The sequence below is a fragment of the Mustela lutreola genome, chromosome X (assembly GCF_030435805.1).
Source record: "Mustela lutreola isolate mMusLut2 chromosome X, mMusLut2.pri, whole genome shotgun sequence".
Taxonomy (NCBI): Eukaryota; Metazoa; Chordata; class Mammalia; order Carnivora; family Mustelidae; genus Mustela; species Mustela lutreola.
Genome location: NC_081308.1, coordinates 74,581,299 through 74,608,819, shown reverse-complemented (window position 1 = coordinate 74,608,819; position 27,521 = coordinate 74,581,299). Strand labels below are relative to the sequence as shown.

The following is a 27,521-nucleotide window of genomic DNA, read 5'->3' as shown; positions in this document are numbered from 1 at the left end:
CCTAAGATCATGGCCTGAACTGAAATGAAGAATCAGACACTTAACTGACTGAGCCGCCCAGGTACCCCCATTTATGTCTTTTTTAAATTATGTTCAGTTAGCCAATATACAGTACATCATTAGTTTTTGAAATAGTGTTCATTCATAATTTTTTTTAAAAAATAAGAGACAATCAACTGAACAAAGTAGATTTTGTCTGATCAGGGTCTAGAATTGTAGGACTCTTAACTTTCTTGCTTTAGATGCTAACGTTTTCTTTCTTTTTTTTTTTCTTTGTAGTTCTTTTTCTTTTTTTTTTTCATTATTATTATTTTTTTATTTTTTTAAGTTTTTATAAACATATATTTTTATCCCCAGGGGTACAGGTCTGTGAATCACCAGGTTTACACACTTCACAGCACTCACCAAAACACATACCCTCCCCAATGTCCATAATACCACCCCCTTCTCCCAAACCCCTCCCCCCAGCAACCCTCAGTTTGTTTTGTGAGATTAAGAGTCACTTATGGTTTGTCTCCCTCCCCATCCCATCTTCTTTCATTTATTCTTCTCGTACCCACTTAAGCCCCCATGTTGCATCACCACTTCCTCATATCAGGGAGATCATATGATAGTTGTCTTTCTCTGCTTGACTTATTTCGCTAAGCATGATACGCTCTAGTTCCATCCATGTTGTCACAAATGGCAAGATTTCATTTCTTTTGATGGCTGCATAGTATTCCATTGTGTATATATACCACTTCTTCTTGATCCATTCATCTGTTGATGGACATCTAGGTTCTTTCCATAGTTTGGCTATTGTGCACATTGCTGCTATAAACATTCGGGTGCACGTGCCCCTTTGGATCACTACGTTTGTATCTTTAGGGTAAATACCCAATAGTGCAATTGCTGGGTCATAGGGCAGTTCTATTTTCAACATTTTGAGGAACCTCCATGCTGTTTTCCAGAGTAGCTGCACCAGCTTGCATTCCCACCAACAGAGTAGGAAGGTTCCCCTTTCTCCGCATCCTCGCCAGCATCTGTCATTTCCTGACTTGTTGATTTTAGCCATTCTGACTGGTGTGAGGTGATATCTCATTGTGGTTTTGATTTGTATTTCCCTGATGCCAAGTGATATGGAGCACTTTTTCATGTGTCTGTTGGCCATCTGGATGTCTTCTTTGCAGAAATGTCTGTTCATGTCCTCTGCCCATTTCTTGATTGAATTATTTGTTCTTTGGATGTTGAGTTTGCTAAGTTCTTTATAGATTCTGGACATTAGTCCTTTATCTGATATGTCGTTTGCAAATATCTTCTCCCATTCTGTCAGTTGTCTTTTGATTTTGTTAACTGTTTCCTTTGCTGTGCAAAAGCTTTTGATCTTGATGAAATCCCAATAGTTCATTTTTGCCCTTGCTTCCCTTGCCTTTGGCGTTGTTCCTAGGAAGATGTTGCTGCGGCTGAGGTCGAAGAGGTTGCTGCCTGTGTTCTCCTCAAGGATTTTGATGGATTCCTTTCTCACATTGAGGTCCTTCATCCATTTTGAGTCTGTTTTCGTGTGTGGTGTAAGGAAATGGTCCAATTTCATTTTTCTGCATGTGGCTGTCCAATTTTCCCAGCACCATTTATTGAAGAGCCATTTACTGAAAGCTTTTCCGCTAAGGTCAGGAACACGGCAGGGATGTCCATTATCACCACTGCTATTCAACATAGTACTAGAGGTCCTAGCCTCAGCAATCAGACAACAAAAGGAAATTAAAGGCATCCAAATCGGCAAAGAAGAAGTCAAATTATCACTCTTCGCAGAAGATATGATACTATATGTGGAAAACCCAAAAGACTCCACTCCAAAACTGCTAAAACTTATACAGGAATTCAGTAAAGTGTCAGGATATAAAATCAATGCACAGAAATCAGTTGCATTTCTCTACACCAACAGCAAGACAGAAGAAAGGGAAATTAAAGAGTCAATCCCATTTACAATTGCACCCAACACCATAAGATACCTAGGAATAAACCTAACCAAAGAGACACAGAATCTATACTCAGAAAACTATAAAGTACTCATGAAAGAAATTGAGGAAGACACAAAGAAATGGAAAAATAACGTTTTCTCTTTTAAAAAAAAAACTTTATTTATTTATTTGTCAGAGTGAGGGCACAAGCAGGGGGAGCAACAGGCAGAGGCCAAGGGAAAAGCAGTCAGAGGAGAAGCAGGCTCCCTGCTAAGCAGGGAGCCCGATGTGGGACTTGATCCCAGGACTCTGGGATCATGACCTAAGTGGAAGGCAGATACTTAACCAACTGAACCACGCAGGTGCCCTGATGCTAACTTTTTCTTACTGTAGTTTAATTCTCGATTATCTTTCTTTCTTTCTTTTTTCTTTTCTTTTTTTTTTTTTTTAGATTTTATATATTCACTTGACAGTGAGAGAGGGAGCAAGTGAGCACAGCAGGGGGAGTGGCAGAGGAGAAGCTGGATTCCCACTGAGTAGGGAGCCCAATGTGGGGCTTGATCTCAGAGATCATGATCCCTGAGATCCCTGAGATCATGACCTGAGCCGAAGGCAGACGCTTAACTGACTGAGCCACCCAGGTGCCCCTCAATTATCTTTCCTAACAGCTGTGGTATTCTAGCTCATACTGAATTTACAAATTTTATAAATAGAATTTTCCCACCTTAAGTGTTTATTGCCCATTCTGTACTTGTACAGTTGATTTTTGTAGACCTAAAAGTAAGGCTTATCTGTTCAGCCCTATCCAATTTGATCTTGCTGCATTTGAATTTTGAGTCTTTTGAGATTCTTGAAGTCTTATTAACATCTATACTTTAATTATTCCTCTCAGATTGTTTTCGTCCACAAATTCAATGAACATGGCTTTAATTGATACACTGTGTGAAAACAGGGATGGATACCTATGACATGGTACTAGCAACATCTCAGACTTCTGAATACCAATTACTCTAGCTTATACCACACAATTTATGCTTTTCTACACTCATTCATTCAACAAAGTTTCATACCAGGTGGGGATAGAACAGTAAATAAGAGAGATAAAATCCTAACCTAAGGAAAGGCTAAATAAATAAGCAAATTATGTGATTTCCTACAGTGATTTGAGAAGACGAATGCACAGCAAGAGGACAGAGGATGTAGTGTGATTTGGAGATGCCATTTTAAATACATTGGTCCATAAAGACATTTCTGAGGAGATAAATCTTAGCTGGCCACCTGAGTGAAGTAGTAAGTTATGGGAAGATCTTGGAGAAGAATTTTCTAAGAAGGCATAGCAAGAGCAAAATCTCCAAAGAAGGAACAGGATTTTCAAAAAGAAAGAGAGAGGGAAAGAAAAAAGGTCAGTGTAGCATAGTGAGCCATGGCAGAAAGAAGTGGCAGGAAATAAACCACAAGGATTTTGGATTTTATTGTTAATGTGCTGGGAAGCATTTGGAGGGCTTTAAGCTGGGGAGTAATATGATCCTATTCAACTTTATAAAGAATATTTTGACAGCTGCTAAGAGAAAATATTACAGAAAATAGTAGTAGACAAAACCAAACCATGTAAGATGATTTTGCAGTGGCTTAACCTAGAAATGATAATTACTTTGACTATTGTAGCAGTAATGGGAGAAGTAAGGAGTGCTTAGATTTTGGATGTATTTTGAAGGTACAACCTATAGGATTCACAGATGGCTTGGATATAGAGTGTGAAGGGAAAAGAAGAATGGGCAACTGGATGAATTTAATTACTTCTTTGTGTACTCTGGTTTCATATTTGTTTTCTCTTGTCAGTTGGACAATAAATTCTTTAAGGGTAGAAATCCTGGTTTTCTCTTTCTCTCAAATCACTTCAGTTCAGGATATGCAGTAGATACTGGGGTGCCTGGTTGGCTCAGTCAGTTAAGCCTCCAACTGTTGATTTCAGCTCAGATATTGATCTCAGGGTTGTGAGTTCAGGCTCTGCATTGGAGTCCATGCTGGGTGTGGAGCTTACTTTAAAAATGTTTAAAAAGCTGTGCTGTAAGTAATTAATGAATATGTTATTCTATCATAGGTAGGCCGTCTCCGAATCCTCATTTTTCATCCTAATCATTCCTTCTTTGAAATTTAATAATATCTCTTTATTACTGCTCTTGATGCTCTGATCTAGCCCCAAGTAATCTAGAAACTAATATTGCCACTGTAACTGTCTAACTTATCTTTCTTTCTCCAGCCTATCCCCAATCTGATTCAACCTTCAAATTGATGACTAACAAATTACTTGAAAAATTTGCTTTCATTCAACAAATACTGATTTGTCCACCTCATATCCAGGACTCTTCTAGATGCCAGGAATATAAAAATAAGTAAAACAAAAAAATCCTGCCCTTATGGAGCTTATATTTGCTAAATAATAATAACTAAAAATATAGAGTATGTTAGATAGTAGTAAATGCTATGAAAAATAAAACAGGAAAGGGAGATAGATGAAGTGTTGAGAAGATCACAATTTAGAATAGGGTTACAGTGTAACTTCTTTAAAATTTTAAAGAGGTTACTTTTAAAGAAGTTACATTTGAGTAGAAATGTTAATCAAATGAACTAAAGTTATATAAAGATCAAACTGAACAACTGTATGAGGTTCCCCATGTGGTCGTGAGATTAATTTGTTTTGAGAAATGGAGAGAAGGCCCATGTGATCTGAAAGTGAATTAACTGCAGAGTGGCAGGAGGTGAGGACATAAGGATGGCAAAGACCGGATCACTTAGTACCTTGAGACTATGGTAAGAAATTTGTATTTTATGTAATATATATGTGAATATAAGCCATTGGACAGTCTGGATCTGGGCATGATTAGACTTTTCTTTAAAAAAATCCCTCAAGCTGCTTTGTAGATGACTGTAGAGGGTTTAGGTACCCTGCCCTAGGGTCTTCGGTGGCTTTTAATAAAATCGAAGTTCTCTGCCTACTTTCAAAGACTTTTATTACCAGTCTATCCTATTTCCCCACTGGTCTTCATATATGCTGTTTGCAAGGCTGAGTTTATCATGGATTTCCTTATATCATATATATCTATGCTTTCATACTTTTGCCTATTCTTCCCAACACCTGGACAGTGCTTTCAGTCCTCTCTTCTCCACTATTCAAGAACCATCTCAAGTTTCGATTACAAAATAAAATGATTTCCTAATGGTCATCACCTCACTGGCATTTCCAGTCACTAAACAATGTAGGTCTTATCTGTAGTTGATGATTGAACATCTAATAATGTGCTTAATTTTATTGTTGTGAATGTTTAATATTTGCTAATCTTGTCTTCTGAGTGATAAGTTCTATAGTAGCACAGGACCAATAAATTGTACATCTTTCATGGCACCCAGCAAATTTGGGGAATGTATCAAGTAGCATATGACTTGAAGTTGTGGGTTTTTTTTTTTTTCCTCCCTTGCTATGGTGCAGTGGTGTTCACCCAAGTAACTTCTGGCAGAATAGGGATTGAGGTTAGGTGAATAGAACTCATAATTTTAATTTCTTGCTTTAGTCGGAGAGTCAGCTGGTCACATAAAACTGTACACTTGCTCTTATCGATAAATTCCAAAGGCTTGAGGGAAACTTTCTTGATTTTAGTAACACTGAGTATATACATGTCAGTTGAACACTGACCACAAAAGACTATATTTCTGTTTGCGATCATTTGATTTTGGCATGCAACAATTCTGCTGAAAGCGAATCTCAAGTTGGAAGACCAGACAGCACCTGCTCAAAGGGTGCCATGTAACTACTATAGTCACAGGGATGCTGAGTGTCCGCAGCTATTCAGGAAGGGAGAGGTACAGAGAGGCTTGGCCTTGGACACAGTTGATGTGTGCAGGGAAGAGGCAGCCCCACTGCAGGCAGCTATCTTTCCTCCCCCCTCCCACTCTTGGGTTCTGGGCTGAGGCCAGGGACTGTCCGGAGCTGATCTCGGGCTCCCATTGGTCGCTGTCTTTTGTGACGTCACAATCATGATGAGAATTGATGATCGGACACGCTGATTTCATTGTCTGAGGAGACAGTGAGACCCAGGAAAAATCTTGCTGAATCTGCCTGCCCCAGCACTGGCCTGATTTGGGATCCTTCGATCCTTCCCGTAACCGCACCACGCCCCGAGGTAAGGACCCAGCCTGGGTGGGTGTAAAGGGCGAAGGAGGATGAGCAAGACACAGGGCTAATGCTCTGCCCAGTGGGGGACTTATAGGTTCAGAGGCCTAAAGTGGCTGCCAACAAACCGCTGTGGTTTGGGGGGAGCCAGCTGCCTCTACTACTCGAGTCAAGGCTGGAGACAGCCTGAGGTTAAAAAACAGCTGAGGATAGGGATCCAGTGGGCATTGCCAGAGAGCAAAGGACCTTGCTCCGAGAGAGGGCGACGTTTGGAATGCACTTCATTCAGGCTTCGGAGTAGGAGGAAGTGGCACATCTGCCTCCCAAGACAGGAGGCGGGGAGGGGGCTGAATTCTACCACTTCTACATTTCACTGGACAGCGGGTTTCTCACAACCCTACTCAAATGCACCGAGTGCTGCGCCTGCGCATTAAGAACTTGGGGGAGGGGAGAAGTTCGTGGCGAGAAGAATAGACGCGGAGTTTGCGCAGGCGCGTTTCCGGTTTCGCTGGAGGAGGTGGGGCTGAGCTGTCTGGGCGGAATGTGGAAAGGGCTGGGGAGTTGGTTGTGTGTTGTTTCAAGAGCCTGTTCATGGAGAGACACCTGCCACTTATTTTGAATCTGGTTTAGTGAGCATATCCAGACCGCAGATGGGCCTGATGAATTTAAGAAAGCAAGTTCTTAATCTACAGATATCAGGTTTGTAACAACTGAAAGAACTTGAAGAGGAATTTGTGAAATAGAAATTCCTGAGATGAGAAACTGTTAAAAAAAAAAAAAAAAAAAACACACTGGGACGCCTGGGTGGCTCAGTTGGTTAAGCAGCTGCCTTCGGCTCAGGTCATGATCCCAGCGTCCTGGGATCGAGTCCCACATCGGGCTCCTTGCTCAGCAGGGAGCCTGCTTCTCCTTCTGCCTCTGCCTGCCATTCTGTCTGCCTGTGCTTGCTCTCTCCCCCTCTCTCTCTCTGATAAATAAATAAAATCTTAAAAAAAACCCACACTAATTATTCAAGCGAATCCAACTTTTAATCTTCAATGAACTATGATTTGAGGTGCCACTCAGTGATTTTGAAACTTAAACTCTTTGGAGAGACTCAGATGAGACCCATTGTGGAGACTCAGAGTAAGAAATTTAACTTTCTTGTCTTTTTTTCTCTTTTTTCTTGTAACGGTTTCTTACAAAGCCTTGGTCTCCCTTTCTGGTTTGGTGCTAAGTCTTTCCTTCTTCCTTTCTGCCTCAGTGTCTCTGCTAAAACCAGCAAAGGCAAATCCTTTTTGGGAGACCCGTTTTAACTCCTTTTTTTTGGGGGGGGGGCAATATTACTCAGCAGTGGTGAGGAACAACCTGTTTGTCCTTGATGGAAAAATTATTAATGCCTGACTATTTCACAGAGAAATCTGATTCCCCCCCCCCCCACCATTTCTTATGGTTAAGTGGTTATAGAGTCCTGGTGAATTTTCCTTTGAAAGGCCACTGATGTAATTCTTCTTTATTCTACAATCTAAGCTCTCATCACCATCCATTCAGTCACTCCAGGAACCTCCCAGTCAGCTTTCACTTGTGCCCAAATCCTTAATTCATCCTGCCAGACTGATGGTCAGTAAACACTCCTTTTAGCAAGTTATTTTCTTCACCAAAATATTCTTGGAATTTATCTTTTATCCTTCCAAGCCCAATTCTAGTCAGACTGCAAAAACTTCATAATCTGGCTTCATTGTATCCTGGGACCCTTATTTTACTTGATTTTTCAGTGCACAATTCTCCTTAATGTCTCCTGAACAATCTACCTCCCTGACTTTGCTCCTTGAACTACTACAACACACTTCACACACTTCACATGCCCTCTTTTCTGCCTATTCAGATCTTACCCAATTTGGAGGTTCAAGTTGCACCTTTCTGCTGAGTGCCTTCTTAATGTAACCCAACCATTATTCAGCTCACTTTTTCTAGAACTTGTACATCGGTTTTTATATTTGTCACTTTCTTATAGTCTGTTTTATATTGTCTTCTTATTTGCGTGTATGTGTTGGACTAAATTTCTCAACTGAATTTAAAACCCCTTCTTAAGTGTTAGGATGATGCCATCTAATTCTTTATCCTCTGCCTACTAATGATTATTTGAATATATAACTATAACTGTAACTATATATGGCTTTTGCATCCCAGTTTCTTGGGTAGCAAGATTGTTATAGAGAGATCTGTATATATGAAAATTTATTCACCGTTGGTCAAGCAAGGGATCCTCCGGTGACTAAATAAACTTGATTATGAGTCAGAGAAAAAGCAATATGGACATATCTATATAGCAGGTCCCCTCCAAACATATACTGTCTTCATAAAAAAGACCAAGGGGACATTATCCCAGAAGTGGTTCTGTCTGTAATTTTTTCAGGTTTAAAAACACTAAGACATTTTCCATTTATTTCTTATTGGTGACATTACATTACAACCTATAATTTCTTATAGGTTTTGTTAAAACCTACTAATTGTTTCCTCTTTATTGCAATATATCTTGGAGTTACTGCTTTACATTGACTATCACTGATAGCTTTCATTGTATGTCTATTGACTCAGAGCTAATCATTGTGATGGCTGCCATAACTGCTATTGTATAACATATCAGCTGTCACTTTCCTACACCTAGGACTTCAAACTGCATTGTTTCATGGAGCTCAGTTTTATTTGATGGAAACTGTGATTACAGTTCAATATTGAGGCTTTCTACAGATTTCACTTTGGCTGCTGCCTTACTTTAAGGTACCATCCCAACCAATATCATATCAAAGTTTGTGGTTTAAGAACATGGATAGAAACCATTCTAGAAGGTATTATAACCTTTAAATTTAAAAATCATTGTCAGAAATCATTATGAGTGAACTATGAATGTTACTATAAAGGAAAATCCTTTATATTACTTACATTATGGAAATTCACTCAAAGTGTTTTAGCTTTTAGTAATTAATAAGACTTACCTAGACTTTACATGTAGATCAATAAACTAAATTATTCAAAGGTAGGCACTCTAGATAGAATGTAATGATAGGGATATACTGCCCATTTTAGAAAGCTTAAAATAAAATTAAAAAAAGACTGCAGTATTCATGTTTTTTATTAAAGATTTTTATTTATTTATTTGACAGAGAAAGCACAGAAGCAGGGAGAGCTGCAGACAGAGGGAGAAGGAAAAGCAGGCTCCCCACTGAGCAGGGAGCCCAATGGGGGGCTCAGTCCCAGGACCCTGGGATCATGACCTGAGCCACCCAAGTGCCCCTGTGGTATTCATGTTTTAAGGTTTATTTTACAACTCCAGTCTGAATGAGAGGATGGCATTGGCCTTTCTCATTTAAGTTTTAGTTGAGCTGCAGGGGATTTTATAATGACAAACCAGTCCCCCCATTTTACATATGAGGAAGCTGAAGTCTAGAGAAGTGAAGTAACTTAGCAGAATTAATAAATACTAATATTTATTAAGCACTTAATACCAAGCATTATGCTAAAAACCTTATATATATTTTCACATTTAAACTTCACCACATCCCTATGAGATAGTTTCTAGTATTATTTCTCATTTTACAAGTGATAAAACAGTAGCTCAAAGTAGTTGATCTCCCTGGGGCCACACAATGACAACATGTCACAGTCAGGATCCGAACAGGTCTGTTTTGATTCTTAATCACCAAATAATACATATGCAGTGAATCTTAGGCAAAGTTATTTATTTATTTATTTATTTAAATTAATATATTTATTTTCAGAAAAATAGTATTCATTATTTTTTCACCACACACAGTGCTCCATGCAATTCGTGCCCTCTATAATACCCACCACCTGGTACCCCAACCTCCCACCCCCCCCACCACTTCAAACCCCTCAGATTGTTTTTCAGAGTCCATAGTCTCTCTTGATTCACCCCCCCTTCCAATTTACCCCAACTCCCTTCTCTCTAACACCCCTTGTCCTCCATGATATTTGTTATGCTCCACAAATAAGTGAAACCATATGATAGTTGACTCTCTTTGCTTGACTTATTTCACTCAGCATAATCTCTTCCAGTCCCGTCCATGTTGCTACAAAGGTTGGGGATTCATCCTTTCTGATGGAGGCATAATACTCCGTAGTGTATATAGACCACATCTTCCTTATCCATTCATCCATTGAAGGGCATCTTGGTTCTTTCCATAGTTTGGCGATTGTGGCCATTGCTGCTATAAACATTGGGGTACAGATGGCCCTTCTTTTCACAACATCTGTATCTTTGGGGTAAATACCCAGGAGTGCAATTGCAGTGTCATAGGGAAGTTCTATTTTTAATTTCTTGAGGAATCTCCACACTGTTCTCCAAAGAAGCTGCACCAACTTGCATTCCCACCAACAGTGGAAGAGGGGACCTTTCTCCACATCCTCTCCAACACATGTTGTTTCCTGTCTTGTTAATTTTGGCCATTCTAACTGGTGTAAGGTGATATCTCAATGTGGTTTTAATTTGAATCTCCCTGAGGGCAAGTGATGATGAACATTTTTTAATGTGTCTGATAGCCATTTGTATGTCTTCATTGGAGAAGTGTCTGTTCATATCTTCTGACCATTTTTAGATATGTTTGCCTGTTTCGTGTGTGTTGAGTTTGAGGAGTCATTATAGATCCTGGATATCAACCTTTTGTCTGTACTGTCATTGGCAAAGTTATTTTTTAAAGATTTTATTTATTTGAGAGAGACAAAGATAGCAAGGGAGAGCATGAGCAAGGAGGAGAGGAAGAAGCAGACTCCCCAATGAGCAGGGAGCCTGATGCAGGGCTAGATCCCAGGGCCCTAGCATCATGACCTGAGCCAAAGGCAGACGCCTAACTAACTTAGGCAGAGCTTTAACAAGAATCTTAGTCTGTGGAGTCCCAGCCCAATGTGTGTGTGTATGCATGCATGTGTGTGTGTGTGCATATTTGTGTTTATATTTATGTATGTGTTTTATATCAAAGTTTTCCATGAATAGCAGCTACTTCTACAAAATCACTGATTTCTAAGGCAGACCAAATAGTGTATACTTACATTTCTTTTAAGATGTTTTACTAAAACACAGTTTCTTGGTTGAAAAACATGGCATTAAGTTTTGTATAAAAGATATTTTTAAAGATATTTAGTTCTGCTTTTAAAATTGTAGTTTCAGAAAAACTTATGTATTTTGTATGTTATAACCCCAAACAGAGTAAAAATACTTGAATAGTTAATTTTTATTCTACAGTGGAGTCAGCTAAACATGACATTGGTGGTGTCTTAATATACTTGTATGGAGTATATTATATCTAGGCATACTGGTTTAGAAGTAAGCAGTGAAAATTCTAGGGAGATATATTCTGCATAAGAAGGGAGCTGGAGATGTTAGTATATTCAGAAGCTGTTATTAACACTGTGAGACCTTTCTAGTCTGTGTAAAATTTCAAGACAATAAATTGAAACTTGTATGTGCAAATGGAGTCATCCATACACCAACTAGTAGCAAAATTTCGTGGATTAACTATAGCTCTAGGTACTTGGCAACTGAATAAATGAGATTATATTGTGTCAATTAAATGCTATACTTTACAGTTCTCATCTGTAAAGAAATCTACAACAGCATCTGTCCTACCCTCTTGGTTTCCTGTTGTTTTACAATTAGAGTTATATTCTAATTGGGTTGATCCTTAGAATCTTTAAAATGGAGGGACATGGGGAATTGAACAAAATGGGTAAAGGGGAGGGAGATATATGGGCCTCCAGTTTTGGAATGAGTAAATCAGAGGAATAAAATGCAGAGCCTAAGGACTGCAGTTAATGATATTGTAGTAGTGTAATGGGTCAGACGGTAGCTATACTTGTGGTGAACATAGCATAATGCATAAACTTGTCATATCACTAAATTGTACACCCGAAACGAATGTAACATTGTGTGTCAGCTATACTCAAGAAAGTGTTGTCAGAGTGGCAAAAATTTAGGGAAACATTTTCTTAGCCTCACTTCCCTTGGAGTTGGTGGCAATTCATTTTAAGATTCTTAAATGCAAACATGCCCCGGGTAGGCACTTTTCTCATTTAGACAAGAATTTGTGCATGATGTTTGCCCAAGGTCATGCAAGTAGTAAGTGGCAGAGCCAGGGCTTTACAGCAGGTGTCATTCTAGGTGCTGCCCACCTTTATTTATTGTTTTTAAAATTTTATGTGTATGCATGTATGTGCATGTGATTTCCCTCTAACTTCTCTCTCTTTCTGAGTCTTTACTGCTTTTGACATTTTCCTTTTTCTATCAGTGGAGATAAAATTTTTTAATAGAAAGCCCAAGATTTAGGAGAAAGAGATCATTGTGTTAACCTCCAATGGCTTCAGAAGCAGAAGGCATATAGACCCATAAAACTAGTCTTTCCTGTTCTCATACCAAGCAATGGCAAAAGCATTTCTTCTTTCTTCTTTGGGTTTTGTTCTACTACACTAATAGATTGCTGTTGTTGTTGTTTATTAACATATAATGTATTATTTGCTGCAGGTGTACAGGTCTGTGAATCATCAGGCTTACACATTTCACAACACTCACCATAACATGTACTCTCCCCAATGTCCATAACCCAGCCACCCTATCTCTACTCTCCCACCCCCCAGCAACCCTCATTTTGTTTCGTGAGATTGAGAGTCTCATAGTTTGTCTGCCTCCTGATCCCATTTTGTTTCATTTTTTCCCCTCCCTACTCCACACAACCCCCTGCCCTGCCTCTCAAGTTCCTCATATCAGAGAGATCATATAATTGTCTTTCTCTGATTTAATATATTTATATAATTTATATAATATATTTATATTTATATAATATATTTATATAATTTATATAATATTTAATATATTCATATATTCATATGTATATATGTATATATACATATATATATATATATATATATATATATATATATATATATATACTGTTTTGCTTGGTTGGCTTGGTCTATGTATTGTGTGTTTTATGTATGAAGTAGTTATGCCACTTAGGAAAGTAATTATATGAGACCCATCCTCCAAATATCTTTACCCTTTCATAGACCTGTCAGTTGTGTTGGAATCTCTTTAATAGAGACCTGAAGCATAATGAAATATGGAAGAAAAATATATTCTACATTAGTGGGCATCATTACATTAAGTATACAATGCTCAGCCTTGACTTATACCCACTATTCTTTTTTTAAAGATTTTATTTATTTGAGAGAGAGAGCAAGAGCTAGAGAGAGAGCACAAGCAAGGGGAGGGGCAAATGGAGAGGGAGAGACAGACTCCCCACCGAGCAGAGAGCCTGATGTGGGGCTCGGTCCTAGGACCCTGTGATCATGATCTAGGTCAAAGGCAGACACCCAGCCAACTGAGCCACCTAGGCATCCCTATCCCACTGTCCTGAGATAACAAGAAGTTATTTTTGAATACGTATATAACTTATTAAAAATAATCATTTTATTTAGAACCTCTAGGCTCACTTTTATTACCAGTGAATGCTTAAAAGATGTTAAAGGTCAGTTTGAGATTTTTTCTTCTTTTCCCAACTGCTAGTGCTTAATGTAAAGAGGCAGTTAAACAAAAAATACAAAATACAAAAAAACCTCAGTATTGCTTGTGATGTGTAGCCAATTAACTTTTCTGGTATGGTTTAATGTATCTGTATCTAATTCTTGCTCCTCAAAGTGTGTTCCATGGAGTGCCAGCATGAGCATCACCTGGAAACGTCTTGGAAATTACAGAATCTCAGATCTCAACCAAGTCCTACAGAATCAGATTCTGTGTTTTAATAAGATCTCCAGATGATTCATATGCACATTAAACTCTGAGAAATACTGATATAAAGTGAAATATAACTACATCTTGGATTTTTAAGAGCTGATAATCAGAAAAATCCCTTAATTTCTTTTTGACAGTTTTCACATGTGTAAAGAAATATGTAATTGAAGTATTATATTTCTAATATACATCAGCTTTGTTCCATTTTGGAGTCTTTCTCATTGAAAGAATAGCTTACACTTATGTGATGGGTAGAATTGCTGAGTCTGAGTGAATCCAATTATTTTGGTGATAGTAATGGCCTTGCCATTGAAATGACATTTTCCCCAATTGTCAACAGAATGTTACAAAAGAGTATAGATGTATTGGGGTCACTGTCATTAATATCTTCAATAGTTTTCTATTTCCTACTGTAACAAATCACCACAAACATAGTGGCTTAAAACAATACATATATTGGGGTGCCTGGGTGGTACAGTTTAAGTGTCCAGTGCTTGGTTTTAGCTTAGGTCATGACCTCAGGATCCTGGGATAGAGCCCCACTTTGGGCTCTATGTGCACTATGGAGTCTGCTTGAAATTTTCTCTCTCTCTCCGCCTCTCCCACTCATGCTCTCTCTTTCAAAGAAATAAATCTTTAAAAAATAAAACAACATATGTATTATTTTACTGTTCCACTGGTTAGAAGTCTGAAATAGATATCATTGGGTTAATGATATCTATTAAAACCAGGATGTCAACAGGCATTTTTTCCCTAAAGCATCTAGGAAAGAATTTATTTTCTTGCCTTTTTTAGCTTCTAGAGATTGCCCATATTCCTTGACTTGTGGTCCTGTCCACTCAGATAATGTAAAACAATCTCTTTATTTTAACATCAGCTGATTAGGAACCTTAATTCCTCTGCAACCCTAATTCACTTTTGCCATGGAACCCAATATATTCATAGGTTTCAGGAATTAGATGTAGATATGTATGGGTGTGTGTGTGTGTGTGTGTGTGTGAGAGAGAGAGAGAGAGAGGGAGAGAGCACAGAAATTGATGGAATTTTTGTCTGATAAAGAAAGTCACCAGGGTGCCTGGGTGGCTCAGTGGTTTAAAGCCTCTGCCTTTGGCTCAGGTCATGATCTCAGGGTCTTGGGATCGAGGCCCGCATCGGGCTCTCTGCTCAGTAGGGAGCCTGCTTCCCCCTCCCTCTCTATCTGCCTCTCTGTCTACTTGTGATTTCTGTCTGTCAAATAAATAAATAAAATCTTTTTAAAAAAAAAAAGTCACCCTCTAATCTTGTTATGGGAATAAGCAGTTAGTATCATGGGTTGAACTGTGCCTCCTCTGCACAGGAATTGATGGCATTTGGGGTTGATAAAGAAAGTTACCCTCTAATCTTGTTATGGGAATAAGCAGTCAGTGTCATGAGTTGAACTGTGCCTCCTTCCCGCCAAAAAAGAATTCGTGTGTTGAAGTTCTCACTCCCAGAATCTCAGAATGCGACCTTATAATGAAATAGGATCGTTGCACATGTGATTAGTTAAATTAATATGAGGTCATACTTGAGTAAAGTAGACCCTTCTTCCAATATAGCTGGTGTCTTTATAAAAGGGGGAAATTTGGATACTGTCACACATACAGGGAGAATGCTATATGAACATGATGATGTCAAGGAGAGATGCTTACAACAGAGCCTTCCTTCGCAGCTCTCAGAGAGAACCAGTCCTCCCAATACTTTGATTTCAGGCTTTTAGCCTTCATAATTGTGAGACAATACATTTCTGGTTAAGCCATTCAGTTTTTGGTACTTTGTTTCAGCAGACCTAGAAAAGCCAGGATTGTCCTTCAGTTGATAGCTAAGTAATATCATCATCAAAAGCACTTATTTAGTAAGTTGTATTCTATAATGTGCTAGATATTAGACAAAGTGAATTAGACATCAAAGAACTTATGATATACATTAGACAGTTTTCATAAAACAAGCTCCAAAATAGATGATTTTACACCTCTGACCCTCTGTTTACTCAACTGTGAAAAAGGCATAGTATTCAGAATATCTAAGAACATTTCCAGATTAAAAATCCATGTTTTATTACTTAAATTTTAGGAAGTTATTATATCCATACATTAATAAAAAGTATTAAGTACAGGGAAAGCCATCAAAATTGTGTTAAACTCTTCTTCAGAATCAGTATCTTAATTACTACCATCTCTGCTATTCATTGCCCACCTTCTATTCTAATTTTATTTTTTTAAATTTTTTTTTTACAGTTTTATTTATTTAAGTAATCTCTACGCCCCATGTGGGGCATGAATTTATGATTCCAAGATCAAGAGTCACACAGTCCTCCAAATGAGCCAGCCAGGTGCCACTACTGTTTATTTTTAAAAGAGAAGTATTGAAGACATTATTGAGAAACACCTTTATTCTTTTGAGTCTCTCAACCCATTTGAAATTAGTTTAAGACTTTAAGACTTATGTTCAGGGAGTGCCTGGGTGGCTCAGTTGGTTAAGCATCCAACTCTCGATTTCAGCTAGGGCCATGATATCATGGGTCCTGAGATCAAGCCCCATGTTGGGCTCCATGCTCTGCAGTGTCTGCTTGGGCCTCTCTCCCTCTCCCTCTGCCTCACCCCAACCCCTAGCATGAGCTTTCTCTCTCAGATAAAGAAATAAACTTTTTAAAAAAAGAACTATGCTCAGGAAATAGTATATTTATAATGCTATGCACTCAATGTATGCTTAAGAAACAAATTTAAATAAATGAGTAAATTGTCAAAATATCTGAAGCAAGACATTTCTATATTGAATAATTTTGAGACCAGTGACTTGAAGAAGAAATGGCTATTTTGAAAATGTTTTCCCCTGATTTCTCATTAATGCACAGTACATTGGAGCAAATGTGTTCTCATAATTCACAGATGAAGCTGTAGTTTATAAATAGACTTGACAATATTTTTGCAAATGGTTTTCAGGTTTCCTGGATTAATTAGCAGTAAAATAATTGCTGAATATGGTCATAATCAAACACTGGATAGTATATTCCTTGTGTTCAGGTCTTGTCTGATTTACACCAAGGAATGTGATTGTATTGAAATACTTAGAGGGGTGCCTGGGTGGCTCAGTGGGTTAAGCCACTGCCTTCGGCTCAGGTCATGATCTCGGGGTCCTGGGATCAAGCCCCACATTGGGCTCTCTGCTCAGTAGGGAGCCTGCTTTCCTCTCTCTCTCTCTCTCTGCCTGCCTCTCTGCCTACTTGTGATCTCTACCTGTCAAATAAATAAGTAAATAAAATCTTTTAAAAAAAAAAGAAATACTTAGAAACACATTAGTTGTGTAACAATCTGCCTTACTGTCTCATGTCTACGTGAAAAAAAATGACTAGGCAGGAGAAATGCAGTGCCAAGAAAAATGTTAGGGATCAATGTTAATCCCATACTTCGAACATATGTATATCTATAATTTGACAGTAACATTTTTTTCCTAACAATGTCATAGGGTTAACGTAGGGCAGTGTCTCTCAGACTGAGGGTCTGCAGACCCCGAGGGGTGCAAGGACATGTTTTCAGAGGTCTGAAACTCTTATGGCTATTTCTAAATTTGAGGGTTTTATTTTGTCTTGAAATAAATTATCTTTAAAAAGAAAATGATGAGCTTGAAAGAAAAATCCACAATCTGTATGCATTTATTCACACACAAAGCCTTTTTACCAGGTATAAACACAAAACTCTTTTATAGTCATAAATCACAGTTAAAAAACATCTGATGGAATAAATTGAGTACCAAAATACACATTTCATCAAACTGACATCCAAAGATAGATTTCTGCAGGACAGGAAAGATTTTGCTTTTGCTTTTGTTTTCTTCTTTCAAGATTTACCTATGACTTTCAGATTTGGGCTGTGCTTCATAAAGCTTTTAAATTATTAAGCAGCTTCTTAGTCTATTCAAAGTATTTGTGGAGATGAATGTATGCTTCCACTATTTGATGAATTAAATATGTGTATGTATATCGTTTCAATACTGTATATGTGAATGTACTTATATACTGTTACGTACTTACTTGCCACTAGGTGGTGTGCATTGAGGAGTCTTTCTCTGATCCCCAAAACAGAGGACGTTTAATTTTTCCACTAAGTTTGTGTGTGTGTGTGATTTACATATATATATATATATATAATGTATGTGTGTATATATGTGATATATAATCTAAATCTAAAATAAATCAAAATATATCTATTTTTTCTTAGATATTATCTATACTCATCATTTAAGTGCCCTCCTTAAACCCTATCACCTATTTAACCCATCCCCCCCACACACCTCCCCTCTGGTAACCATCAGTTTGTTCTCTGTAGGTGAGTCTGTTTCTTGGCTTGCCTCTCTTTTTCCTCCCCTATGATCCTCTGTTTTATATTTTAAATTCTACATATAATTGAAATTGTATGCTATTTGTCTTTCCTCAGTGAGTTATTTCACTTAGCATAATGCTCTCTAACTCCATCTATGTTGTTGCAATGGCAAGATTTCATTCTATTTTATAGCTAATATTCCATTATATATATACCTTCTTTATCCAGTCATCAGTGAGTGGACATTTGGACTTCTTCCATAATTTGGCTATTGTTGATAATGTTGCTATAAACATCTGGGTATATGTATCTCTTCAAATTAGTATTTTTGTATTCTTTGGGTCGATACCTAGTAGTGCAATTGCTGGATCATAGGGAGTTCTGTTTTTAACTTTTTGAAGAACCTCCGTACCGTTGTTTTCCAGGGTGGCAGCACTAGTTTCTCATCAACAGTGTCAGAGGGTTGACCCCCTTTCTCTGAATCCTCTCCAACAGCTGCTGTTGATAGTGTTAATTGTAGACATTCTGGTTGGTTTGAGGTGAAATTTCATTGTAGTTTTGATTGGTGTTTCTTTGATGATGAGTGATGTTGAGCATCATTTCATGTGTCTGTTGGCTATCTGGATGTCTTCTTTGGAAAAATGTCTATTCACGTCTCCTGCCCATTCTCTTACTGGATTTTTTGGGAGGTTGTTTTGTTTTATAAATTCTTTGCATGCTTTGGGTACTAACTCTTTATCAGATATGTCACTTACAGCTATCTTCTCCCATTACCTAGGTTGCCTTTTAGTTTTGTTGATTGTTCCCTTCACTGTGCAGATGATTGGGTCTCAGTAGCTTATTTTTGCATGTTGCTGTCCAGTTTTCCCAACATCATTTCTTTTTTTTTTTAAGATTTTATTTATTTATCTGTCAGAGAGAGAGAGAAAGAGAGAGAGGGAGCACAGGCAGACAGAGTGGCAGGCAGTCAGAGGGAGAAGCAGGCTCCCTCCGGAGCAAGGAGCCTGATGTGGGACTGGATCCCAGGGCACCGGGATCATGACCTGAGCCGAAGGCAGCTGCTTAACCAACTGAGCCACCCAGGCGTCCCCCAACATCATTTCTTGAAGAGACTGTTTCCCATTGGGTATTCTTTCCTGCTTTGCTACAGATTAATTCACTGTGTCGCTAAGGGTCCATTTCTGGGTTTCTGTTCTGTTCTGTTGGTCTATATGTCTACCTCTGTGCTAGTACCAAACTATTTTGATCACTACAGCTGTGTAATGTAACTTAAAGTCCAAAATTGTAATGTTTCCACCTCTGCTTTTCTTTTTTAAGGTTGTTTTGTCTATTTAAAGTCTTTTGAGGTTCCATACAAATTTTAGGATTGTTTGTTCTACCTCTGAAAAATGCTGTTAATGTATTGATAGAATTTGCATGAAATGTATAGATTGCTTTGGGTAATACAGACATTTTAACAATATTTGTTCTTCTAATCAATGAGTTAGGAATATTTTTCCATATCTTTGTGGCCTTTTCAATTTCTTTCATAAGTGTTCTACAGTTTTCAGAATATAGATCTTTTAGCTCTTTGGTTAGGTTTATTCTTAGGTATCGTTATGGTTTTTGTTACAGTTGTAAATGGTATCATTTCTTGATTTCTCTTTCTGCTGCTTCATTGTTGGTGTACAGAAATGCAACAGATTTCTGTACATTGATTTTACACCTTGTGACTTTGCTGAAGTTTTGTCACTTCTAGCAGTGTTTGGGTGCAGTCTTTTGGGTTTTCTATATAGAGTGTCACATCATCTGCCAATGATGAAACTTTGATTTCCTCCTTGCTGATATGATAGCTTTTATTTCTTTTTGTTGTCTGACAGCTGTCTGACAGCAAGGACTTCCAATATGATATTAAGTAACAGTGGTGAGGGTGGAGATTTTGTGGAGGGTTTTTATCATGACCTCATGTTATACTCTGCCAAATGCTTTCTCTGCATCTACTAAAATGATCAAATGGTCCTTTTTTAAAAATTTATTTTTTATTTATTTTCATCATAACAGTATTCATTGTTTTTTGTACCACACCCAGTGCTCCATGCAATTCGTGCCCTCTCTAATACCCACCACCTGGTACCCCAACCTCCCCCCCCAATTAAAACCCCTCAGATTGTTTTTCAGAATCCATAGTCTCTCATGGTTCACCTCCCCTTCCAATTTCCCCCAACTCCCTTCTCCTAACTCCCCATGTCCACCATGCTATTTGTTATGCTCCACAAATAAGTGAAACCATATGATAATTGACTGTCTCATATGGTCCTTTTTCTTTCTTTTCTCAATGTGGTGTATCACATTGATTGATTTGTGAGTGTTGAACCACCCAGGTTGAACCACCATCCCAGGAATAAGTTGCACTTGGTCATAGTGAATGATTCATTTGATATACTGTTGGATTCAGTTTGTTAGTTATTTTATCAAGAATTTTTTGCATCGGTGTTCATCAGGGATATTGGCCTGTTGTTTTTATTTCTAGTGCAGTCTTTGTCTGGTTTTGGAATCAGAGTAATCCTGGCCTCATAGATTGAGTTTGGAAGTTTTCCTTTCATTTCTATTTTTTGTAATAATTTGATAAGAATATGTATTAACTCTTCTCTAAATGTTTTGTAGAATTTACCTTTGAAGTCATCTAGTATAGGACTTCTCTTTTTTGGTAGGTTTTTTTTTTATTATTGATTCAATTTCTTTGCTGGTTATTGGTCTGTTCAGGTTTTCTACTTCTTTCTGTTTCAGTTTTGGTAGTTTGTATGTTTCCAGGAATTTATCCTTTTCTTCCAGGTTGTGTAATATGTTGGCATATAGTTTTTTTTTAATATAATATTCTCTTATAATTGCTTATGTTCCTGTGGTTTTGGTTGTTATTTCTCCTTTCTCATTTGTGATTTTATTTATTTTGGTCCTTTCTCTTTTCTTTTTCATAAGTCTGGCTAAGGATTTATAATTTTTTTCTAAGAACCAGCCCCTGGTTTTATTGATCTGTTCTATTGGGGCTTTTTCCCTTAATTTCTGTATCATTTATTTCTGCTCTAGTCTTTATTACTTACCTTTTGCTGGCTTTAAGATTCATTTGTTATTACTTTTTTAACTCTTTTAGGTATAAGTTTAGGTTGTTTGAGATATTTCTTGTTTCTTAAGGTAGACTTGTCTTGCTGTATACTTCCCACTTTTGCTGCATTCCAAAGGTTTTGGACCATTATATTTCATTTTCATTTGTTTCCATGTATTTTTTTATTTGTTCTTTGATTTCCTAGTTGGCCCATTCACTGTTTAGTAGCATGTTCTCAAATCTCCATGTATTTGTGGTCTTTCCATTACTTTTCTTTTCGTTGCCTTCAAATTTCATAGCACAGTCATCAGAAAATATGCATGATATGATCTCAACATTTTTGTACTTCTGAAGACCTAATTTGTGACCTTTTCTGGACATGTCCCATGTGCACTTTAAAAGAATGTGTATTATGCTTCTTTAGGGTGCAGTGTTCTGAATATGTTTAAGTCCATCTGGTTCAGTGTGTCATTCCAAGCCATTGTTTCCTTGTGGATTTTCTGCCTAGATGATCTGGACATTGATGTAACTGGGATGTTAAAGTCCTATAATATTATTGTATTATTATCAGTGATTCCTTTATGTTTGTTATTGTTTTATATATTGGCTGCTCCCATGCTGGGAAATAAATACTTACAATTGTTAGATCTTCTTGTTGGATAGTCCCCTTTATTATGATATAGTGCCTTTCTTCATCTCTTATCATGGTCTTTGGTTTGAAATCTAGTTTACCTGATACAAGTATTGCTATTTTGGCTTTTTTTTTAAAATTTCTATTTGCGTGGTAAGTATTTCTTCATCCCCTACTTCCAGTCTGCAGGTGTCTTTAGGTCTAAAATGAGTCTCTTGTAGACAGCTTATAGATGGGTCTTGGTTTTGTTTTGTTTTGGTTTGGTTTTTTGTGTTGTTTTTTGTTTTTTGTTTTTTGTTTGTTTGTTTGTTTTGCTTTTTAAAAAAAGTTCATTCTGGCACCCTATGTCTTTTGACTGGAACATTCAGTCCTTTTCTATTCAGAGTAATTACTATTACTATTATTATTATTATTGAAGATTTTATTTGTCAAAGAGAGAGAGTGCAAGTATGCACAAGCAGGGGGAGTGGCAGGCAGAGAGAAAAGCTGGCTCCCCACTAAGCAAGAAACCTGATGCGGGACTTGAACCCAGGACCCCAGGATCATGACCTAAGCTGAAGGCAGATGCTTAACTAACTGAGCCACCCAGGCATCCCAAGAATAATTATTGATACATGTATTTAGTGCCATGTTATTACTTCTTTTTTCATTGATTTTGGGGATTTTCTCTGATCCTGTCCTGTCTTTGTTGCTTTTGGTCTTTCCTTTCTACTCAGAGAGTTCCCCTTAACATTCCTTTCAGGGCTGATTTAGTGGTCATGAACTCCTTTGTTTTATGTTTGTCTAGGGAATTTGTTATCTCTCCTTCTCTTCTGAATGATATCCTTGCTTGATAGAATATTCTGGGCTGCTTATTTTTTTCCATTCAGCACTTTGAATATGTCATACTTACCCCCTTTCTGGCTTGCTCCTTTTCTGTTGACAGATAGATGTATAGCTAGCCTTCCTTTGTAAGTTAGGGATTTCTTTTCTCTTGTTGCTCTTAAGATTTTTTCTTTACTGTTATATTTTGCAAATTTAATTATAATATGTTTTGCTGTTGGCCTGCTTTTGTTGATTTTGATGAGTGTTCTTTGTGCCTCCTAGATTTGGATATCTGTTTCTTTCCCCAGATTAGGGAACTTTTCAGATATTATTTCCTCAAAAAATTTTCTGCCCCCTTTTCTCTCTCTTCCTCTGGAACTCCTATAATATGAGTGTTATTACATTTGATTGAATCATGGAGTTCCCTAAGTCTATTCTCATGTTCCATAATTCTTTTTACTCTCTTTTGATCGGCGTCATTATTTTTCTGTTAATTTATTTTATGTATCACTACTTCATTCCTATGCTTCTTCTATCCTTGTGTTCATTCTACAAAGTCTATTTTCAGTCTCAGTTATTGTATTTTTATTTCTGAATGATTGTTTTATCTCTGCAGGAAGGGCCTTCCTGAACTTTTCGTTTCTTTTCTTGAGCCTACCAAGTATCCTTATGGATGCTGATTTAAATTCTCCATCAGCCATGTTACTTATGTCTCTGTTGATTAGATCTCTGGCTATGACCATATCTAGTTCTTTCATTTGGGATGAATTCCTGTCTGCATATTTGTGTAAGTCTCTATCTTCTTCTCTTTGTTAGAAAAGCCTGTTTTGTTTCCTGTTCCTGAGTGTGACTGCTTTATGAAGAAGAGGACATACAGTGTCCAAGGCCTGCCTTTGCAGGGAGCAACTCTTGTGTGTCTTTTGTGCATTCTGCTGGGGTGTTTTGGCTTCTCTGTCCTTCAGACCAGTCATCTGTAGAGGCTCTCCTTGCCTGCAGTGGGATGTTTTTGTTCCTTGGCTAGAGTGTGGCAAGTTTTAACTAGGTGTGCTTTGCTCTGCTTGTTAAATGAGATCTGATTCTACTTCCATTAGAACAGAAACCCTACAGAACTCTCTGGTTAGGAGATATGGTGTAGACAGGGTTTTGTACTGGTTTTCTGGGGAAGGGACCTGCCACACTGCGACTGAGGCAAACTTGACAAAGAAGGATGAGAAGGGCAGTGGTGCCAGAGCTCACAGGTTGAAACTTGGTGTAAGCAGGTTAGGCAGCCAGTGTCAGGGCTGAGCTTCTTTCTGCAGGTGGCTCTGTGTTCACGCTGAGGGGCAGGGAAGGAAAATTGTACTAGCCTGCTCCTTTGTCCCAAGAGAAGAATCTCATCTCTTGAGGATGAACTCTAAGAAGTGGGAAAAGTCTACCCACTGTGGGTCCCAGGCATTCTTCAGATCCCTGTTTCCATGCCATCTGCCCCTGGGTTGTTTGCCTGTCTTCTCTCTGGGAGTGGGGCATTGTACTCAGGGTTATTCCTGCCAAGCCTGCCAACCTTTAAAATTCCATTCTTTTAGCCCTGCTGATTACAAGAACTCATGAAAATCAGGCCTTCTTATTTTTTCCAGCCAATGGTCTTGGAAAAGTGTTTTTATGTCTTTCCCTGTGTGCTCCTCTCCCTCTTGCCTTTCTCTGCAGCTGTAGTTCTGTCTTCTCTGCAGTACCTGTGGTCCATTTTTCCCCCAAACCAAGTTTGCACTTCCTACCTTCTTTGATATGGCCTCTTTTTTTCCCTTTAGTTGTGGAGTTTTTTCTGTCAGTCTTCAGGATGATATCTGGCATATTTAGAATTATTTGATAGTTTTCCAGTTGTGTTCCATGGAAGAGACAAACCTAGTGTCCTCCTACTATACCATCATCTTTGAGACATACTGTAGCTATTTTATTTTATTAAAGATTGTATTTATTTATTTGACAGAGAGATAGAAATCACAAGCAGGCAGGCAGAGAGAGAGGGGGAAGCAGGCTCCCTGCCAAGCAGAGTGCCCGGTGCAGGGCTCAATCCCAAGACTGAGCCGAAGGCAGAGACTTAACTCTCTGAGCCACCCATAGTTCATTTATTTAAAAAATGGAAGTTTGTAACTCTTTTTTTTTTTAAACAACATCAAATATTTTATTGTCTCTTTTCTAGTTACATTGTAACCATATGACAAAGTGTCAGTCGTACAAGATATCATTCTCTTTTACCTCTATCTTTCTGCCAGAAATGTGTCTTAATAGTGAGAACTCCAACAGCAATTTTTGCAAACGTGAATAAAAAGCCATGAAAACTTCTAAGATAGTTCACTTGACTTTCTTAAGACTCTGAACCAACATCAGAAAACACTCTCTGTAGTCTTCTTGTTAAATGAAATAAATATGGTTAAACCACTTTTGACAGTCTACTACATACAGAAAAATGTAAATCTTTCTTTTTTCTTTTAATTTTTTTATTTTTTATAAACATATATTTTTATCCCCAGGGGTATAGGTCTGTGAATCACCAGTTTACACACTTCACAGCACTCACCAAAGCACATACCCTCCCCAATGTCCATAATCCCACCCCCTTCTCCCAACCTCCCTCCCACCAGCAACCTTCAGTTTGTTTTGTGAGATTAAGAGTCACTTATGGTTTGTCTCCCTCCCAATTCCATCTTGTTTCATTGATTCTTCTTCTACCCACTTAAGCCCCCATGTTGCATCACCACTTCCTCATATCAGGGAGATCATATGATAGTTGTCTTTCTCTGCTTGACTTATTTCGCTAAGCATGATACACTCTAGTTCCATCCATGTTGTCGCAAATGGCAAGATTTCATTTCTTTTGATGGCTGCATAGTATTCCATTGTGTATATATACCACATCTTCTTGATCCATTCATCTGTTGATGGACAACTAGGTTCTTTCCATAGTTTGGCTATTGTGGACATTGCTGCTCTAAACATTCGGGTGCACGTGCCCCTTTGGATCACTACATTTGTATCTTTAGGGTAAATACCCAGTAGTGCTATTGCTGGGTCATAGGGCAGTTCTATTTTCAACATTTTGAGGAACCTCCATGCTGTTTTCCAGAGTGGCTGCACCAGCTTGCATTCCACCAACAGTGTAGGAGGGTTCCCCTTTCTCCACATCCTCACCAGCATCTGTCATTTCCTGACTTGTTGATTTTAGCCATTCTGACTGGTGTGAGGTGATACCTCATTGTGGTTTTGATTTGTATTTCCCTGATGCCGAATGATTGGAGCACTTTTTCATGTGTCTGTTGGCCATCTGGATGTCTTCTTTGCAGAAATGTCTGTTAATGTCCTCTGCCCATTTCTTGATTGGATTATTTGTTCTTTGGGTGTTGAGTTTGCTAAGTTCTTTATAGATTCTGGACACTAGTCCTTTATCTGATATATCTTTTGCAAATATCTTCTCCCATTCTGTCAGTTGTCTTTTGATTTTATTAACTGTTTCCTTTGCTGTGCAAAAGCTTTTGATCTTGATGAAATCCCAATAGTTCATTTTTGCCCTTGCTTCCCTTGCCTTTGGCAATGTTCCTAGGAAGATGTTGCTGCGGCTGAGGTCGAAGAGGTTGCTGCATGTGTTCTCCTCAAGGATTTTGATGGATTCCTTTCACACATTGAGGTCCTTCATCCATTTTGAGTCTGTTTTCGTGTGTGGTGTAAGGAAATGGTCCAATTTCATTTTTCTGCATGTGGCTGTCCAATTTTCCCAGCACCATTTATTGAAGAGGCTGTCTTTTTTCTATTGGACATTCTTTCCTTCTTTGTTCTGTGCATTGATTTTATATCCTGACACTTTACTGAATTCCTCTACAAGTTCTAGAAGTTTTGGAGTGGAGTCTTCCACATATAGTATCATATCATCTGCAAAGATTGATAGTTTGACTTCTTCTTTGCCGATTTGGATGCCTTTAATTTCCTTTTGTTGTCTGATTGCTGAGGCTAGGACCTCTAGTACTATGTTGAATAGCAGTGGTGATAATGGACATCCCTGCCGTGTTCCTGACCTTAGCGGAAAAGCTTTCAGTTTTTCTCCATTGAGAATGATATTTGCCGTGGGTTTTTCATAGATGGCTTTGATGATATTGAGGTATGTGCCCTCTATCCCTACACTGTGAAGAGTTTTGATCAGGAAGGGATGCTGTACTTTGTCAAATGCTTTTTCAGCATTTATTGAGAGTATCATATGGTTCTTGTTCTTTCTTTTATTGATGTGTTGTATCACATTGACTGATTTGCGGATGTTGAACCAACCTTGCAGCCCTGGAATAAATCCCACTTGGTCGTGGTGAATAATCCTTTTAATGTACTGTTGAATCCTATTGGCTAGTATTTTGGTGAGAATTTTCGCATCTGTGTTCATCAAGGATATTGGTCTATAGCTCTCTTTTTTGATGGGATCCTTGTCTGGTTTTGGGATCAAGGTGATGCTGGCCTCATAAAATGAGTTTGGAAGTTTTCCTTCCATTTCTATTTTTTGGAACAGTTTCAGGAGAATAGGAATTATTTCTTCTTTAAATGTTTGGTAGAATTCCCCTGGGAAGCTGTCTGGCCCTGGGCTTTTGTTTGTTTGGAGATTTTTAATGACTGTTTCAATCTCCTTACTGGTTATGGGTTTGTTCAGGCTTTCTATTTCTTCCTGGTTCAATTGTGGTAGTTTATATGTTTCTAGGAATGCATCCATTTCTTCCAGATTGTCATATTTATTGGCATAGAGTTGCTCATAGTATGTTCTTATAATAGTTTGTA

The 27,521-nt window shown here is 38.1% G+C and overlaps 1 protein-coding gene across 1 annotated transcript in view; it reads left to right on the top strand.

Annotated features, from left to right (window-relative positions):
- Positions 1–5,978: 5,978 nt before the first annotated feature.
- HDX (highly divergent homeobox) overlaps positions 5,979–27,521 on the top strand; it is a 246,624-nt gene continuing 225,081 nt past the window's right edge. Inside the window, exon 1 of the mRNA XM_059157804.1 lies at positions 5,979–6,115. The gene's annotated coding sequence lies outside the window, so the exon portion shown is untranslated. The remainder of the gene's footprint in view (positions 6,116–27,521) is intronic.